The sequence below is a fragment of the Centruroides sculpturatus genome, unplaced genomic scaffold (genome assembly GCF_000671375.1).
Source record: "Centruroides sculpturatus isolate CEXI.00-Female unplaced genomic scaffold, Cexi_2.0 scaffold79, whole genome shotgun sequence".
Lineage (NCBI taxonomy): Eukaryota > Metazoa > Arthropoda > Arachnida > Scorpiones > Buthidae > Centruroides > Centruroides sculpturatus.
The window spans coordinates 905288-923700 of record NW_019384415.1 but is presented as its reverse complement, the minus strand read 5'-3'; the positions used below and the strand labels follow the sequence as shown (position 1 = coordinate 923700).

General features: G+C 29.5%; 2 pseudogenes; both read left to right on the top strand.

Annotated features, from left to right (window-relative positions):
- The first annotated feature begins 552 nt into the window (after window positions 1-552).
- Window positions 553-14777, top strand: LOC111619176 (annotated as a pseudogene).
- A 169-nt stretch (window positions 14778-14946) lies between these two features.
- On the top strand, window positions 14947-16421 carry LOC111619162 (annotated as a pseudogene).
- Window positions 16422-18413: the final 1992 nt, after the last annotated feature.

Here is an 18413-nt window from a genome sequence, read left to right as displayed (position 1 = left end):
AAAGATGCTTAAAAATTGCAGCCCGGCATTGTGACGATGTTACAATAATATAGCCTACATATATTTGATTTTTTTAATATAGAGAAGGGTGGATGAATTAAATGTAATTTTGGGAAGGGGTCAACAAGCAAAAACAGATGGAATCTCTTGTAATTCCTCACGTAAGTACTGTTTGGGATTCGTATAACCTGAGGAATGATATGACGTAAAATGAAGTATCGCATCTGGTGTTTATTTTACACGTGAATCTACGTTTTATACAATTAAAATTTATAATAAATGCTAACGAAGCATAATTTTACAAAATAGAAGATTATTTTAAAAAATTCCCTCATCAGTTGACAGGTTCTTTTTTTTCTAAATTAGCTTACAATTACGACACTTAACAAGTTGACACATTGTTAAACGTGCTGTTTTAAAATAATAATAATAATAATAATAATAATAACGTTTAAATAAGTCTACACAACACTTTCTTAGAATATTATATAATAAATTTATTTTAGATTTAAATTTCGAGAATTTCTTTCATAAATCGATTAATAACTACAAATGATTAGTTCACGACAAACTGTCATCAACGTGGGAGGTAAAAACATAATGTAAACCCCTTAGGTAAAGATCTGTGTTTTGTAATCTAAAGTGTCTAAAACTCAAACACCAGTTTCACACTTTAAATCTACGTGACTGTAAACATTTATTAGTTTCGCATCTGTTCATTCTCTATCTTGATTATATACTTTACAATCGTTAAAATTATTAATGATAAATAGTAAAAAAAAAGACCATATGTAGTAATAAGAATATGCTTATAACTGATAGAACACTAACCTTTGAAGTAATGGACATAGTAAAGCATTTACTTAAATTTTAAAGCTTTATTTTTAAATATTATATGTATATTTATACCTGTTGAAAGGGAGAAAGGTTAGTTTTATAATCATTTTTTATTCTTATAGAAAAATTTAAGTGATTTTTATTAATGTTTAAGAACATGTTTTCTAGTTTATAATTTCTTCTAAGCTTTAAAATAATTAATAAAACTTTTAAAATAACTTTTTATTACTTATATATAGACCTGCATGGCATATATTATAATTAACTTAGAAGCCTAGCACCTAGTATTGTAGGGTCAAGTTTTAATAAAGTTATTACTTATCGTAATATAGGCCCTATAGACCTATATCACGATAAGTAATAACTTTATTAAAACTAATTGTAACATAATTATTATATCTTCGTACATACAATTGAAGTCTTATCAAGTAAATACCAGTGACAGTTTGTCACTATTGTTATTTAAACACTGATATTTCTTTCAGTATCATACTAGTATCTCAGACATTTTTTTCCTAAGTTAATTATTGTTATACTAACACGAATATTTTTTCTAAAATAAGATTTTTGCATTGTAAATTAAGGCAATTTCAAGTAACAATTAAGGCAATTTAACAAATTAATTTATGTTTATTTTTATTATTTATTCGTTTATATTATAACGAAAATAACTTTTTAATGAATCCATTTAAAAATCCAAATCGTTGATAATGATAAATATATATGTATATATTTTAACTTGGTTTTTCCAGTTCATAACAACTGGCAAACAATCAATTAAATTCTTAGAAATAAAATGTTTTGCTTTTTTTTCTATTGATGACAATGAAAAGTCATATGTCATTCTTAGAACGTTATGTAAATAAGTTTTAAGATATATTGCTAAATTTCTATACTTTTTATATATGCATACTAGTATTATTATTATGGGATAGGACTTTTCAAGTGTTTATGTGAAGAAAGAGAATGAGAGGATTAGAAAGAAGATAAGAAAGAGCAGGCTTATATATACATACATACATACATAAGCATACTTATAATATACATACATATAATTTACACGATATATCTATTATACATATTTTACTTAATAAAATATTAACATTTATAAGCACATAATTATAATTTATAGGAAATTAATGCTCAGTAATCAAACTATTAATTACTTAAATAATATTTAAATGAAAATCCTGAATTAATTCTAATTGTGTTTAAAATATAATTATATTTAAATTTAAATACCAAACATTCTATTGTTGTTACATTCTATAAACCTAGTAACATTATGTGACTGATTAAAGGCATTTATAGTCATTATATTCCAAAAATAATAAGCATTAAGTAAAAAATTTTTACTCGAATAGATAATTTTTTAAAATTGTTACGGCTATTTCCATAAATTGTTTACAATTATGCAAATATATTAAATTAAACATCATCATATGCAATATAAAAGTAAAGAATTAAAGAAATACATTATATGAATATACGTTATTTTTTTATTTTATTTTTTTAATGTGTTTATGCCTTTTCTTAACGATTTGAGAAGAGTATTTTATGAGTGCATGCAAGGGGATGACCTTGTCAGGACTGGCAACCATTATGCTATTCTAAACGCCGCGAGCTAACGTTAGCCTTCTTTCCACTCAAGATTACCTTCAGATCACAGATTACAACACATAGTTATTAATTTTTAAACTTAAATATTTTTTTCAAATTACAAAAAAAAAACTAATTCTTAACATATTACTATTAAGATGTATAATATAGATCTTACTTTGTTTTGTGAACAATAGAGTTAAGTTTTATAACACAAAAAGCTATTGGCTAATACAAGTCAATTTATAATTCCATTGAAATGATCTAAAATATCTATTGTTAAATTGTTTAATGATGCTAAAATGAAATAACTAGTTTTGCACAATATTGAAATTATATTTTTAACCACTTTTTTTTAAATTGTTCCAGTGAAATGTAATTATTATCGTTTTAAATGTCAATTTTTCAGTGTCCTAACGTTTATATAAATTTTACACACCTGACAATAATTATAGTTTAAATAAAACTTGTAAATGTTTTCGTAAAGATTAAATTATATGTGAGTTAAATAAATAAATAATTATATATATATATGTAAAGAATAATTCATAAAAAATATGCTAACTTCTCTCCCTTAACACTTCCTTTCTTTATTCAACCCCTCGTGCCTCTTAATAATGATAACAATAATAGTAAAATATACTTGATTTTAAACAGTAAAAGCATTTTTTTATTTAAAAAAGTCCTAAAATATAATTTATATTCTAAATATAAATCTATAAAAATGTGTTAAAAGTAACAACATAAACTCATAATAATGTTAGTTAGGGTGTAGTTACAGTTTTATTATTACTTGCTTCATTAAATTTATTGTTTTTTAAAAGTCGTTAGGGAAATGTTTTAATTCGAAAAATTTTTAGTTAAATAAATTATAATGTTCTTTATCCTATTATATAATTTTTAAATTATTAACGCATAAAAACAATTTTTAAAATTGTTTTTATGCGTTAATAGACCTTTTTACGATACAAGATACCCTTGAATAATTGTATAAGCTGGTAAAATATTGTAAACGGGAATAAAAGTACCGTATAAGTGTGAAAAAAAAACTCATGGAAACTCTTAAAAGCACTGAGGAGAAGCTAGTAAATTAACCTAGCTCGAAATGCATCTGTAAAAATCAATAAAAGGAGTTTATAATCTGAATTGGTTGTGAGGTAGTCTACCGAAAAGATTTTTTCGGATTGAAGAGACATTCACTAAATCAACATTAAAAACAGCTAAACCATCGGAAAATTCAAAATTTTAAAAATTGTTTTATAACTAAATATACATAAACAGTGGAGGTTTTAAATTGCACGCGTAATTTTATGCGAGGCCTTTTTTATATACGTGCTTCGTGCCATGCGATTTTATGTGAGGCCTCCTGTAATGTGATATTGTATAAGGTCATAGAATTCTGGTCTTCGATTTTAGATCAAAAACAAGTGTTAACAAGTTTAATTTAGAGACCCTAAAAAACGCGAGAGCCTAGGTCTTCGTGCTTTTAGGGCCTCTAACTCGAACAAGATTTTTATGCCTGTGTTTAAGATATGCCTAATAATTAGAGAATGTAATTTGTTATAGAACTAAACATATGTTTACTTTAAGTATATGTAATTATTTTTAAAGATTTATCCCATAAAATTTATTAGTAATAATTTTAAATTACGTAAAATATTTTTATTTAATTACTAAAATATTTTAAGTAATTATTTTAATTTCTTTTTAGAGAAATTCTCTACCCAAAACATGCACGCAAGATGCTACCCTACAAATTATATTCCATCAAATTTATTATTTATTAAGATGCATATTATTTATGAAAATAAATAATTTATTTTTTTAATTTTTCATTTAAAATAGGCTGTAAAAATATTATTTAATTACCTCCCCTTTCAAAACGCGTAAATTTTATTTTATTGCTAATTTTATCGAGAGAATGGATGTGCTGAACATAAATTATGTAATTAACGCCGATGATGCTTTTTATTTACGTTATAATATACAATTAAATTATATTATTTGATTCAAAGAGATTAATCCTGATTTATGAATCAGCTTTTAACGCTATAAAATGGCATTTTTATTATAACTTAAATAAATATTTTATGATTCAACAAACGATTAGATTAAATGGGAGCTTCTTCGTTCCGTTAAATCGAATTTATTTAAATTTAATAATTATTAATTCTTTAACTTCATCAACTGTTTAGTTACAACAGGGATTGGAGTAAATATAAGGAATTTATAATGTCTTATTGTCTGGTTAATTGTTCTTTCTCTCTTTTCGAGTACTTCCAGTCAAAAAGAATGTCCATTGAACTGGTTTGATTGCGGGAATGGCGAATGTATATTGTACAGTGAAAACTGCTAATGCGACCACTGAAGGGACCAGCTGAAAGTAATCATCATAAACAGGTAGTCACCTTATGCAGGTGGTCACATTAGCAGGTTTCACTGTATATATAAGTATGCGATGGGCAAAACGATAGCGGAAATAACAAAGATGAAGAAGATTGTTGGAAGAAAGCTATTGTTCAGACTTGTCCTGATGGTAAATTTCACTGTTACGATAAAAGCTACTGTCTTCCTCTCTTATGGCGGTGTGGCAACGAGGATTGTAAAGATAGTTCCGATGAAAAGAACTGCGATGGTTGTGGCATTGATACTAGTTCCAAGCGGTTTTCTACGCAAATCCAAGGAATGCATACCTACTGGATGGATCCGTGATTGAGCCTGAGATTGCAAAGATGGTTCTGATGAACATGAGTGCAAAAACACTACCAAAATCGCTCGACTTATATAGTGTCTAAAAGTCATTTCTTCGGTGGAAACGAAACTAGATTCCAAGTTGATATATGACTTTAAAAAACGATTGTCCCAATGGAGAAGAGGAAAGTTTTCACTGCAGTTTTGCTTGTACAAAATAGGGATGCTTTTAAAAATATATGAGAACCTCAGAACGTCCTACTTGCTACTATAATCCTGGCTTTAACTTATCCAAAAACAAGACTTGTCTACGTAGATATAAAGAATGTCAATTAGATGGCTATTGCAGTCAAAAATACTAAAACAACATGGAGGAGCTGTCTGTAGTTGTTACGACGATTATTCCTTTGTCAACAACAGTTTCCTAGCTTTAGGCGAAGATCCTCTTTTAATCTTCAGAGATTCTGTTAGTTTTGTCGCTGTACCGTTGAGAAATGCATATAAATTTCCCATAATTTACCATAGAGATATCAGGATAGACTGATTAGCTTGACACATTTATATCGTTGATAATGCTCTGGGATCAATTATTGTACGTAAATTGAAAGCCTCATTCTGTCTGGTACTTGTTGAAAACACTACAAATCCTAGATCTTCCTTCNATTTTAAGGAATAAAATGTAATTTATATTACAATTATCTTTATTTCTTCGTGTAAACACATTTTTATTGTTCTCTAAATATTATTACAGCGAAATTCAATTAGCCTTTAAGCATTGTAACCTTATGATTTTCATATCATGCCTAGTGAATTACTCCTCTAATAGAGTATTAAAAGCCTGTCTTAGCCGTAATATAAAAATTAAATAAATTAATTATAATAAATATTTTACACATATTATTAACTTTAAAAGCATTTATTAAATGTATAAAATGTTTTATTTTTGAAGAAATTAGAGTTATACACTTAAAAATTTCATAATATTAAATGTTAAAACTTATATATTTTTTAAATAAGAATAATACTATAGTGCAAGCATGTATACAGGCCATAAAACACTAATTAATTCATTTATATGAATAATTTATGGGGTTAGAAACGAAAATTTTGGCGTATTCTTTTAAAATTTTCTCTTGCGAAATTGATTAATTAATCGATAAATCTGAATGGTTTATACAATGAAATGTGCATATACATGCCTACTGTAGGCTGTAGGATTGCAGCAAGTGCAGTAGAAGGACAAATGGTACAGGTATTCCGCCTCTTTTATGATATGAATAACATCTATTGGTTGACGAAGTTACTCCCGCTGGAGATTGGCACAGAATATATGACCTTCGAGAAAATGTTGAAGGCGTAACGAAAGATTGTTTGCCCGTAACTGTTGATAGCTGATTAATATTTGAGTAACGAATAGTTGAGAGACTTGATTCCAGCTTTTAATTTTGTTCGACAAATCTTAAATTCTCAGAATTTTAACTAGGTTAAATCACCAAACTATAGTTTTATAGTCGAGGACTTTGTCCCACATTTAATCCTCTTTCACTCTTATATAACTATTCATAAACTTACTTCCTTATGTTTAGTCCATTGACTTGTGTGTAGTTTTAAATAATCATTACTAAGGATCCAATAGTAGAATTATTTAAAATTAAATTTATTATTATTTTATCCATCCAAATTGTTTTTAATAGTAAAAACCATGCGCTGATGTATGAGAAGTGTTTTATTTCCTAGAGATAAAATAGTAAAAAAGTTAAGAACTAATCCTATAAACGAATGGATTTTTATTTATTTATGCTAAACTTTACTATTTAATTCGGATTTTTCTTAACATTACCTAATAGATTATGTACTTAATTATGTACTTAACTTTAGATTTTTATCTGAACTGAAGGCAAAAAAAAATCTAAGTTTTATAAGTAAATATTTTGACAAATCTTAATTTATTATCAATTCATAACGTAAGAACTTAATCTTATACTTCTAAGAAAAGTAAGCAATCATCCTGTTTACCATATGTCGAATAAAAACTGCGCCATAAAGTTGAAGCCATTATCTTATTTTTCCTTGAATATTATAGGCCTACGTATATATAATCGATGTAGATTTAAATCTGTATAAAGAGAACTATAAATAAATTTAAAATGTGGTTTGGTTTTTTTTAAATAATACGCTTATTCTTACGCGGAATAAAATTTATGTTGCTATATTTTTAAATTGATTAAACCTAAACCTTATTAATTATTATAATACAATATAATAATAGTTCTTATAGACACTCGAGGGGTCAATCACTTTACCAGGAGGATCCAGTAACACGTTATTCATCGGCAAAAACGGCAATTGTCTGAGGCTCTCACTAACAGGGGGCCCCAAACCAATCTTTCATAAACTGATTACTGCAGTAAAATTTAAATTTGAGCCATATTTGGGGACCCTAGATTGCCAGTATGGCACAGGCGCAGGGTGCATTGGCACAGCCATGGTTCGTATTTTCTTGGCACAGCGCAGTACGGGGATTTCTTCCCAAAATTCTCCCTAAAGAAAAATGTTTGAAGGCAATACTGTACACGGGGCCCCCTAATTTAAATTTTACCGCGCTCCCATGAAGCTATAACGTGCCACCTGAAGAATCGACGAATTATTAGGGGTTGGATGGATAAATTTAGTAGATTACACATTTAAATATTACTTTACTCTATTTGTAATTTATTCTTATTTCGTTGGGCTGCGATTTTCAGTTGCAGATATACATTACCACTGTGTCTGTCCGCCCGTCTGTTCTACGTTAATCTCGGAAAAGGAGTTTGATGGATGAAAATTCAGACCAGATATAGAAAGCTTAGGGCCTGAGACCCGATTAGCTATATACAAACTTCCGGTCCAGACCGGAAGGCACGTGATTTTTTTAAAGTAAAAGATGCTTAAAAATTGCAGCCCGGCATTGTGACGATGTTACAATAATATAGCCTACATATATTTGATTTTTTTAATATAGAGAAGGGTGGATGAATTAAATGTAATTTTGGGAAGGGGTCAACAAGCAAAAACAGATGGAATCTCTTGTAATTCCTCACGTAAGTACTGTTTGGGATTCGTATAACCTGAGGAATGATATGACGTAAAATGAAGTATCGCATCTGGTGTTTATTTTACACGTGAATCTACGTTTTATACAATTAAAATTTATAATAAATGCTAACGAAGCATAATTTTACAAAATAGAAGATTATTTTAAAAAATTCCCTCATCAGTTGACAGGTTCTTTTTTTTTCTAAATTAGCTTACAATTACGACACTTAACAAGTTGACACATTGTTAAACGTGCTGTTTTAAAATAATAATAATAATAATAATAATAAAAACGTTTAAATAAGTCTACACAACACTTTCTTAGAATATTATATAATAAATTTATTTTAGATTTAAATTTCGAGAATTTCTTTCATAAATCGATTAATAACTACAAATGATTAGTTCACGACAAACTGTCATCAACGTGGGAGGTAAAAACATAATGTAAACCCCTTAGGTAAAGATCTGTGTTTTGTAATCTAAAGTGTCTAAAACTCAAACACCAGTTTCACACTTTAAATCTACGTGACTGTAAACATTTATTAGTTTCGCATCTGTTCATTCTCTATCTTGATTATATACTTTACAATCGTTAAAATTATTAATGATAAATAGTAAAAAAAAAGACCATATGTAGTAATAAGAATATGCTTATAACTGATAGAACACTAACCTTTGAAGTAATGGACATAGTAAAGCATTTACTTAAATTTTAAAGCTTTATTTTTAAATATTATATGTATATTTATACCTGTTGAAAGGGAGAAAGGTTAGTTTTATAATCATTTTTTATTCTTATAGAAAAATTTATGTGATTTTTATTAATGTTTAAGAACATGTTTTCTAGTTTATAATTTCTTCTAAGCTTTAAAATAATTAATAAAACTTTTAAAATAACTCTTTATTACTTATATATAGACCTGCATGGCATATATTATAATTAACTTAGAAGCCTAGCACCTAGTATTGTAGGGTCAAGTTTTAATAAAGTTATTACTTATCGTAATATAGGCCCTATAGACCTATATCACGATAAGTAATAACTTTATTAAAACTAATTGTAACATAATTATTATATCTTCGTACATACAATTGAAGTCTTATCAAGTAAATACCAGTGACAGTTTGTCACTATTGTTATTTAAACACTGATATTTCTTTCAGTATCATACTAGTATCTCAGACATTTTTTTCCTAAGTTAATTATTGTTATACTAACACGAATATTTTTTCTAAAATAAGATTTTTGCATTGTAAATTAAGGCAATTTCAAGTAACAATTAAGGCAATTTAACAAATTAATTTATGTTTATTTTTATTATTTATTCGTTTATATTATAACGAAAATAACTTTTTAATGAATCCATTTAAAAATCCAAATCGTTGATAATGATAAATATATATGTATATATTTTAACTTGGTTTTTCCAGTTCATAACAACTGGCAAACAATCAATTAAATTCTTAGAAATAAAATGTTTTGCTTTTTTTTCTATTGATGACAATGAAAAGTCATATGTCATTCTTAGAACGTTATGTAAATAAGTTTTAAGATATATTGCTAAATTTCTATACTTTTTATATATGCATACTAGTATTATTATTATGGGATAGGACTTTTCAAGTGTTTATGTGAAGAAAGAGAATGAGAGGATTAGAAAGAAGATAAGAAAGAGCAGGCTTATATATACATACATACATACATAAGCATACTTATAATATACATACATATAATTTACACGATATATCTATTATACATATTTTACTTAATAAAATATTAACATTTATAAGCACATAATTATAATTTATAGGAAATTAATGCTCAGTAATCAAACTATTAATTACTTAAATAATATTTAAATGAAAATCCTGAATTAATTCTAATTGTGTTTAAAATATAATTATATTTAAATTTAAATACCAAACATTCTATTGTTGTTACATTCTATAAACCTAGTAACATTATGTGACTGATTAAAGGCATTTATAGTCATTATATTCCAAAAATAATAAGCATTAAGTAAAAAATTTTTACTCGAATAGATAATTTTTTAAAATTGTTACGGCTATTTCCATAAATTGTTTACAATTATGCAAATATATTAAATTAAACATCATCATATGCAATATAAAAGTAAAGAATTAAAGAAATACATTATATGAATATACGTTATTTTTTTATTTTATTTTTTTAATGTGTTTATGCCTTTTCTTAACGATTTGAGAAGAGTATTTTATGAGTGCATGCAAGGGGATGACCTTGTCAGGACTGGCAACCATTATGCTATTCTAAACGCCGCGAGCTAACGTTAGCCTTCTTTCCACTCAAGATTACCTTCAGATCACAGATTACAACACATAGTTATTAATTTTTAAACTTAAATATTTTTTTCAAATTACAAAAAAAAAACTAATTCTTAACATATTACTATTAAGATGTATAATATAGATCTTACTTTGTTTTGTGAACAATAGAGTTAAGTTTTATAACACAAAAAGCTATTGGCTAATACAAGTCAATTTATAATTCCATTGAAATGATCTAAAATATCTATTGTTAAATTGTTTAATGATGCTAAAATGAAATAACTAGTTTTGCACAATATTGAAATTATATTTTTAACCACTTTTTTTTAAATTGTTCCAGTGAAATGTAATTATTATCGTTTTAAATGTCAATTTTTCAGTGTCCTAACGTTTATATAAATTTTACACACCTGACAATAATTATAGTTTAAATAAAACTTGTAAATGTTTTCGTATCAGCTTTAAACAGACTTCATCATTTTCTTTCATAAAAAGTTAAAATTAAAATCTAAGATAATTTTACTTTATGGAGTAAAATTGAGTTATTGTACAGTATGTCTAATATGCTATTTTAAATTTTTAAAATGTATTTTTTTTTTTTCGTTTTTAGATTCTTAATGGATTAATCATCCAAGAGAGGATAGGATCTCCTGACATCGCATCTTGCATCAAAATGTCCGCTTAATTTGATATTTTTCGAGCATATTTAATGAAATTTTATCTATAAAATGTATTATTAATTTAATATAAACAATAAAACATTATAATTTACTAATTTTTAGTTATTTTATTCTTAAATTTTAGTTATACATCCTTAAAATAGTAATAAAATATGAAAAACTAAATTGGATATATTTAAAATATAATATAAATCATAAATTAAATAAATAAATTTATTNTATGCGTTAATAGACCTTTTTACGATACAAGATACCCTTGAATAATTGTATAAGCTGGTAAAATATTGTAAACGGGAATAAAAGTACCGTATAAGTGTGAAAAAAAAACTCATGGAAACTCTTAAAAGCACTGAGGAGAAGCTAGTAAATTAACCTAGCTCGAAATGCATCTGTAAAAATCAATAAAAGGAGTTTATAATCTGAATTGGTTGTGAGGTAGTCTACCGAAAAGATTTTTTCGGATTGAAGAGACATTCACTAAATCAACATTAAAAACAGCTAAACCATCGGAAAATTCAAAATTTTAAAAATTGTTTTATAACTAAATATACATAAACAGTGGAGGTTTTAAATTGCACGCGTAATTTTATGCGAGGCCTTTTTTATATACGTGCTTCGTGCCATGCGATTTTATGTGAGGCCTCCTGTAATGTGATATTGTATAAGGTCATAGAATTCTGGTCTTCGATTTTAGATCAAAAACAAGTGTTAACAAGTTTAATTTAGAGACCCTAAAAAACGCGAGAGCCTAGGTCTTCGTGCTTTTAGGGCCTCTAACTCGAACAAGATTTTTATGCCTGTGTTTAAGATATGCCTAATAATTAGAGAATGTAATTTGTTATAGAACTAAACATATGTTTACTTTAAGTATATGTAATTATTTTTAAAGATTTATCCCATAAAATTTATTAGTAATAATTTTAAATTACGTAAAATATTTTTATTTAATTACTAAAATATTTTAAGTAATTATTTTAATTTCTTTTTAGAGAAATTCTCTACCCAAAACATGCACGCAAGATGCTACCCTATAAATTATATTCCATCAAATTTATTATTTATTAAGATGCATATTATTTATGAAAATAAATAATTTATTTTTTTAATTTTTCATTTAAACTAGGCCAAAAAAATATTATTTAATTACCTCCCCCTTTCAAAACGCGTAAATTTTATTTTATTGCTAATTTTATCGAGAGAATGGATGTGCTGAACATAAATTATGTAATTAACGCCGATGATGCTTTTTATTTACGTTATAATATACAATTAAATTATATTATTTGATTCAAAGAGATTAATCCTGATTTATGAATCAGCTTTTAACGCTATAAAATGGCATTTTTATTATAACTTAAATAAATATTTTATGATTCAACAAACGATTAGATTAAATGGGAGCTTCTTCGTTCCGTTAAATCGAATTTATTTAAATTTAATAATTATTAATTCTTTAACTTCATCAACTGTTTAGTTACAACAGGGATTGGAGTAAATATAAGGAATTTATAATGTCTTATTGTCTGGTTAATTGTTCTTTCTCTCTTTTCGAGTACTTCCAGTCAAAAAGAATGTCCATTGAACTGGTTTGATTGCGGGAATGGCGAATGTATATTGTACAGTGAAAACTGCTAATGCGACCACTGAAGGGACCAGCTGAAAGTAATCATCATAAACAGGTAGTCACCTTATGCAGGTGGTCACATTAGCAGGTTTCACTGTATATATAAGTATGCGATGGGCAAAACGATAGCGGAAATAACAAAGATGAAGAAGATTGTTGGAAGAAAGCTATTGTTCAGACTTGTCCTGATGGTAAATTTCACTGTTACGATAAAAGCTACTGTCTTCCTCTCTTATGGCGGTGTGGCAACGAGGATTGTAAAGATAGTTCCGATGAAAAGAACTGCGATGGTTGTGGCATTGATACTAGTTCCAAGCGGTTTTCTACGCAAATCCAAGGAATGCATACCTACTGGATGGATCCGTGATTGAGCCTGAGATTGCAAAGATGGTTCTGATGAACATGAGTGCAAAAACACTACCAAAATCGCTCGACTTATATAGTGTCTAAAAGTCATTTCTTCGGTGGAAACGAAACTAGATTCCAAGTTGATATATGACTTTAAAAAACGATTGTCCCAATGGAGAAGAGGAAAGTTTTCACTGCAGTTTTGCTTGTACAAAATAGGGATGCTTTTAAAAATATATGAGAACCTCAGAACGTCCTACTTGCTACTATAATCCTGGCTTTAACTTATCCAAAAACAAGACTTGTCTACGTAGATATAAAGAATGTCAATTAGATGGCTATTGCAGTCAAAAATACTAAAACAACATGGAGGAGCTGTCTGTAGTTGTTACGACGATTATTCCTTTGTCAACAACAGTTTCCTAGCTTTAGGCGAAGATCCTCTTTTAATCTTCAGAGATTCTGTTAGTTTTGTCGCTGTACCGTTGAGAAATGCATATAAATTTCCCATAATTTACCATAGAGATATCAGGATAGACTGATTAGCTTGACACATTTATATCGTTGATAATGCTCTGGGATCAATTATTGTACGTAAATTGAAAGCCTCATTCTGTCTGGTACTTGTTGAAAACACTACAAATCCTAGATCTTCCTTCTGGGTTAATGTACTGGAGTGCATGGGAAAAAGATGCTGCAATCTACAAAAAAGGCATGGACGAGACTCGGAAAACTGTTTTTATGTCAATAAACATAATTTGGACAAATGGTTTAGCATTAGATAAAGTTGGCAACGCGTTATATTGGACTGATGTTAAAGATATGTCTATAAGCAAAATAAGCTCGAATGGAGTATATAAAAAGAAAATTGTTCACAGTAGAATATTTCTCCCTCATTAAATTTTCGTTTTCGAAGATTACATATATTGGACAGACTGGAGCAAATTCTCAATAGAAAATGTAATAAATTTACAGGCAAAAACCACGCCTTTCTTCATAAGAATGTTCAGAAACCCTTTGAAACTGTCACTGTAGTGCATCCTGTTCTTTATAGGAACTTTAACAACAATTCGTGCAGAACGAGTGCCTGCAGTCATTTGTGCCTCCTAGCTCCTGGAGGAAGATATACTTATGTGTGTATTAAAGGATTTTTCTTGTCTCCTGACGGGAGAACTTGTCTCATTAATTTGGATGTCCCGTTTATATCTAAAGAAGACAGACATATCTATCAACTAGCAACTAAAGCTAAGAATAACAGCAAACCTTTCCCAGGTCTTGTAGCTGATTTGACATTCGATCCAGAAACCAGAATGTTGTATATAGGAGAGAATGAAAGTAACGGATATCTGCAGTACGTACTCAATTACGCAATTACAGTAAAAGGTTGTTATTGAGGATGACATATCCGAAATAACTGACTACGACTGTGAAGGTGGAAATATCTTTTGGACTGATGGTGAGAAAGATACGATAAAGGTGATTTCAAGAAATGGATCCTTCAGGAAACCCTTGTTGGTGGATTAACGAGACCCATTGACATTGCTCTGTACCCAGAAAGAGGCCTAAAGTTTGCAGCTATCTTGAGACACGAATCTCATGTAGTCATGTTCAATATGACTGGCAAAAACCAACGAAAAATTAGCGCATCTGTCGATTTCTACATATCTGTCTTTATCGATAGGCATGGCAACAGACTTTATTGGGCCAATACATTTTGGAAAAAAAATCTTAATAAGGAAACTTGAGTCCGGAAGCAGTTCCAAAATCGCAGTACGCAATACTGGTCACGTCATATCTATTGTAACCGAAGACCAAAATATACATTGGTTGGACGTAGAACATGGTGATATAAATTTTGTGACCAAAATTTCCAATCCCAAAACCATAATTTATGGCAATCAAAACAAACTGCATGTAAATAGAAAATTTGAAACTTGTCTACGTCAACCCACTAATTACCAAGTAAGGAATTTGTGCCGCTTCAAGAGGCACTCAACTATGTCTTCTTTTACCTACTAGTTCAGTGATAGTTCGACATCTTTCCGATGTGGAGTGAAAAATGCATAGCAAAGGACAAGAAATGTGATTGAAGAATAGATTGTCTAGGATGGTGCCGATGAAGTGGATTGTTCGTTAACGAGTGGTAATAGCGATTTTCGTTGTGCCAATGGGAGATGCATTAAGATGGCAGTGTGACGATACTAATGATTACTAAGATAAATCGGATGAAGGAAATTGTGCCTCTACAAAGCAGATTCTGCCTGCTTACTGTGCTCTCACACATTTCCAGTGTCTATTTGATCTTTGATGATGAAAATGAGACTTATTGTGCTAGTCCTCATAATATGACTCGTTGCAATAGCGGTCAGTGTATTCCGGACACTTGGCAATGTGGTGTAGAAAGAAATTTTTCGATAATACGGATGAAAACAACTGCAGCAAAATGGCATATAGTGCTTGCTGATTAGGTCCGATGTGAAAATGTTCTGTGCATTCCTAAACAACTGGTCTGCGACACCTTAAATGACTATCTTTTCGGAGAAGATAAAACTAAAGGCAAGTTTAAATGCAAAGATGGTAAAACATATATTTATCAAAAAAGACAGATGTGACAAAATGAAAGACTGTCCTGATGGACTTGATGAATTTGATTGCTTCGTGGAGTGAGAAAACTTCGAATTTTCCCGTCTCTCGGTTGAGTGCATTCCTTCGTTTTGAGATGCGACGGTACCCGGATTGAGTAGACAAAAGTGACGAAAATCTTCCCCAATGTCATCGTACAACAGCAACAACCACTTTTATGAATCCCTTAAAATTTTCTTCCTGTCCAGAAACCACGTTTAGGTGACAGTCCAGTACATGCATAACCCTGAATAAAGTTTGTGACGAAAAATCAGATTGTTAAGCTTTCTCGAACGAGGAAGATCACTGCAAGGACACGAGCGGTTCGAATAATCATAGATCCGCCCATACTTGTATTTATGGACCAAGAAGGACCATTCTGTCAATGCCGTGAAGGTTTCGAGTTAGCGTCGATAAAATGTCCTGCTTGGATGTCGACGAATGTCAGCAACTCGGCTCTTGTAGCCATTTCTGCCTTAATATAAAAGGCAACTAAATCTGCACGTTTGACGGTGGCTACTTTCTGCAACACAATGGAAGATGCGGAGCTATCGAAGGTATCCCGTTGTTGCTTTTGTTAGTTCGGAATGATATTAAAGTTATAGATTTGTTGTATCTTAGTTAATAACATAAACAACATTAATGGAATGGATTTCGTAGACGCAGATGACAGGGTAATCATTTGGGGGTGATACAGTGAAGAAACCCTTTTTGTATTACTCGCTGGAAAACCTCACAATGGGCGTACTACTTAATACTTTGGACAATGTAAATCTAATAGCCTATTATCGGGTTGGATTGAACTATTACTACATTTCTGATTATTCTGTGCATTTTTGCAATAACAGGGCTTATTGTGCCACTTTCTTAGATAATAAACGGATCATTACTTTCACATTTGTGCCTACTGACGGAATAATGTTTATTGGTCTTGTTAATGTAATAAGTAAAATGAAAATGGATGGAAGCAATTATCGGGAAATGGTTTCTCACAAAGTAGTGAATCCCTCGTCTATTGATCAGATCTTAAGACACATATATTGATGGAATTTAAACTTCTATCAATTATAATAGAGCCAACTTACGAATTGTTACCTCAGAAACAAAAGCAAAAATTTTCTTTCGCTCCGACACTGTTCGAGGATTACTTACACTGGTCTGAATGGGTGTCGGATTATATTTTGAAATGCAACAAATTCAATTGAGAAGATCCACTCATCATCGCCCAGGGTGGGTGCATCGAGTAGCAACTGTTTGTTTTTCGTACTTCGTCCAAACATTCACAATCCTTATGAACGAAATCCGTATGATCATCTTTGTATACTAAAGAACAACTGTCGTTCTTGCAAATGTAGTAATGGCTTCAATCTAATATCTCGCCAATGTCAAGAAACCTGTACTCCCGATAACTGCTACAACCACGGATTAAGCGAACTCGTTGGATATAGTTAATTCATAGTCAATTAAATAGTTGCATTGATGCAACTATTTAATTGGCTATGAAGATAAGAGATAGGAGAACAAAATTCAAAGCATGATAACAAATATTGAAGAAAGTGCAAATGAGTAGATTACTGGCGCTTTATTGGCATTATTCTCGTCCTGATCATTGTCGTCTTCACCTATTTGTGTTTGAAGGACATGTCAAAAATTCGCAAACGTGGACGCAACATAATCGTTTCCTTTAGGAATTTCTTCTTGCAATAGGAAGAACTATAATTATAGATACGGAGTACTCTAATTCTACTCAGAGAAACTAAAACGGAGAGCGATTTATGTAGCAAGACTGAAGTTAATGGTAGTTACAAGAAATGGCGCAATTTTGATAGAGAACTGGAGAGATCTTCGAACGGGCATCACCTGTAAAAGAAATAAGCGACATAATTGTAATTCAGCTTAGAGTCTCGCGTTATGAATAGGTCCTGCAGCTTAGGTTCTCACATTTTAACATGTATCGTTATTTAGTGGATGGAGAAGCCTATTATATATCACAGCTTAGGGCATGTACTTTGTGCATGGAAGGATTTTAGGCCACAACAAGTCTAAGTTCAGCCTTTGCAAACGTCCCAACCTTTAGATTACTGTATAAAATTAGATTTAATTAGCTGCTTTCTCTGCTGACTAAAATAAGAATAAATTAAAAATTAAATAGTTATTATTACTAGTAATTCAAACACAAATAATTATCGTATTTATTTTCAGGCACTTGGCAATTCTTATCATCATTGTAAATTTGTCATGTAAATCCACATAAAAAATAAGGTTTTAAAATATTTTAGATAACATGAACCGTATGTTTTCTTAGATTAAAGTGTGTTAAGCGCCAAGAAATTTTTGTAATTCCATAACAACCAGTAAACATAAGCGATGAAACCTGTGGTTTTTAATATCTTGATAACCTGTAAATTAAAAAGGTATGTTTTTAGAAAAACAATACCTAATATGTTTGTTGTTGTAATTTTATAGTGTTGAACTTTTGTTTTTAGTTGGCTGAAGAGGGGCAATAAATGCCCGAAACGTGTGTAATATCAACACGTATCAACTGAATAAAAACTTGATGATAAGAATTGCCAAGTGCCTGAAAATAAATACGATAATTATTTGTGTTTGAATTACTACTAATAACT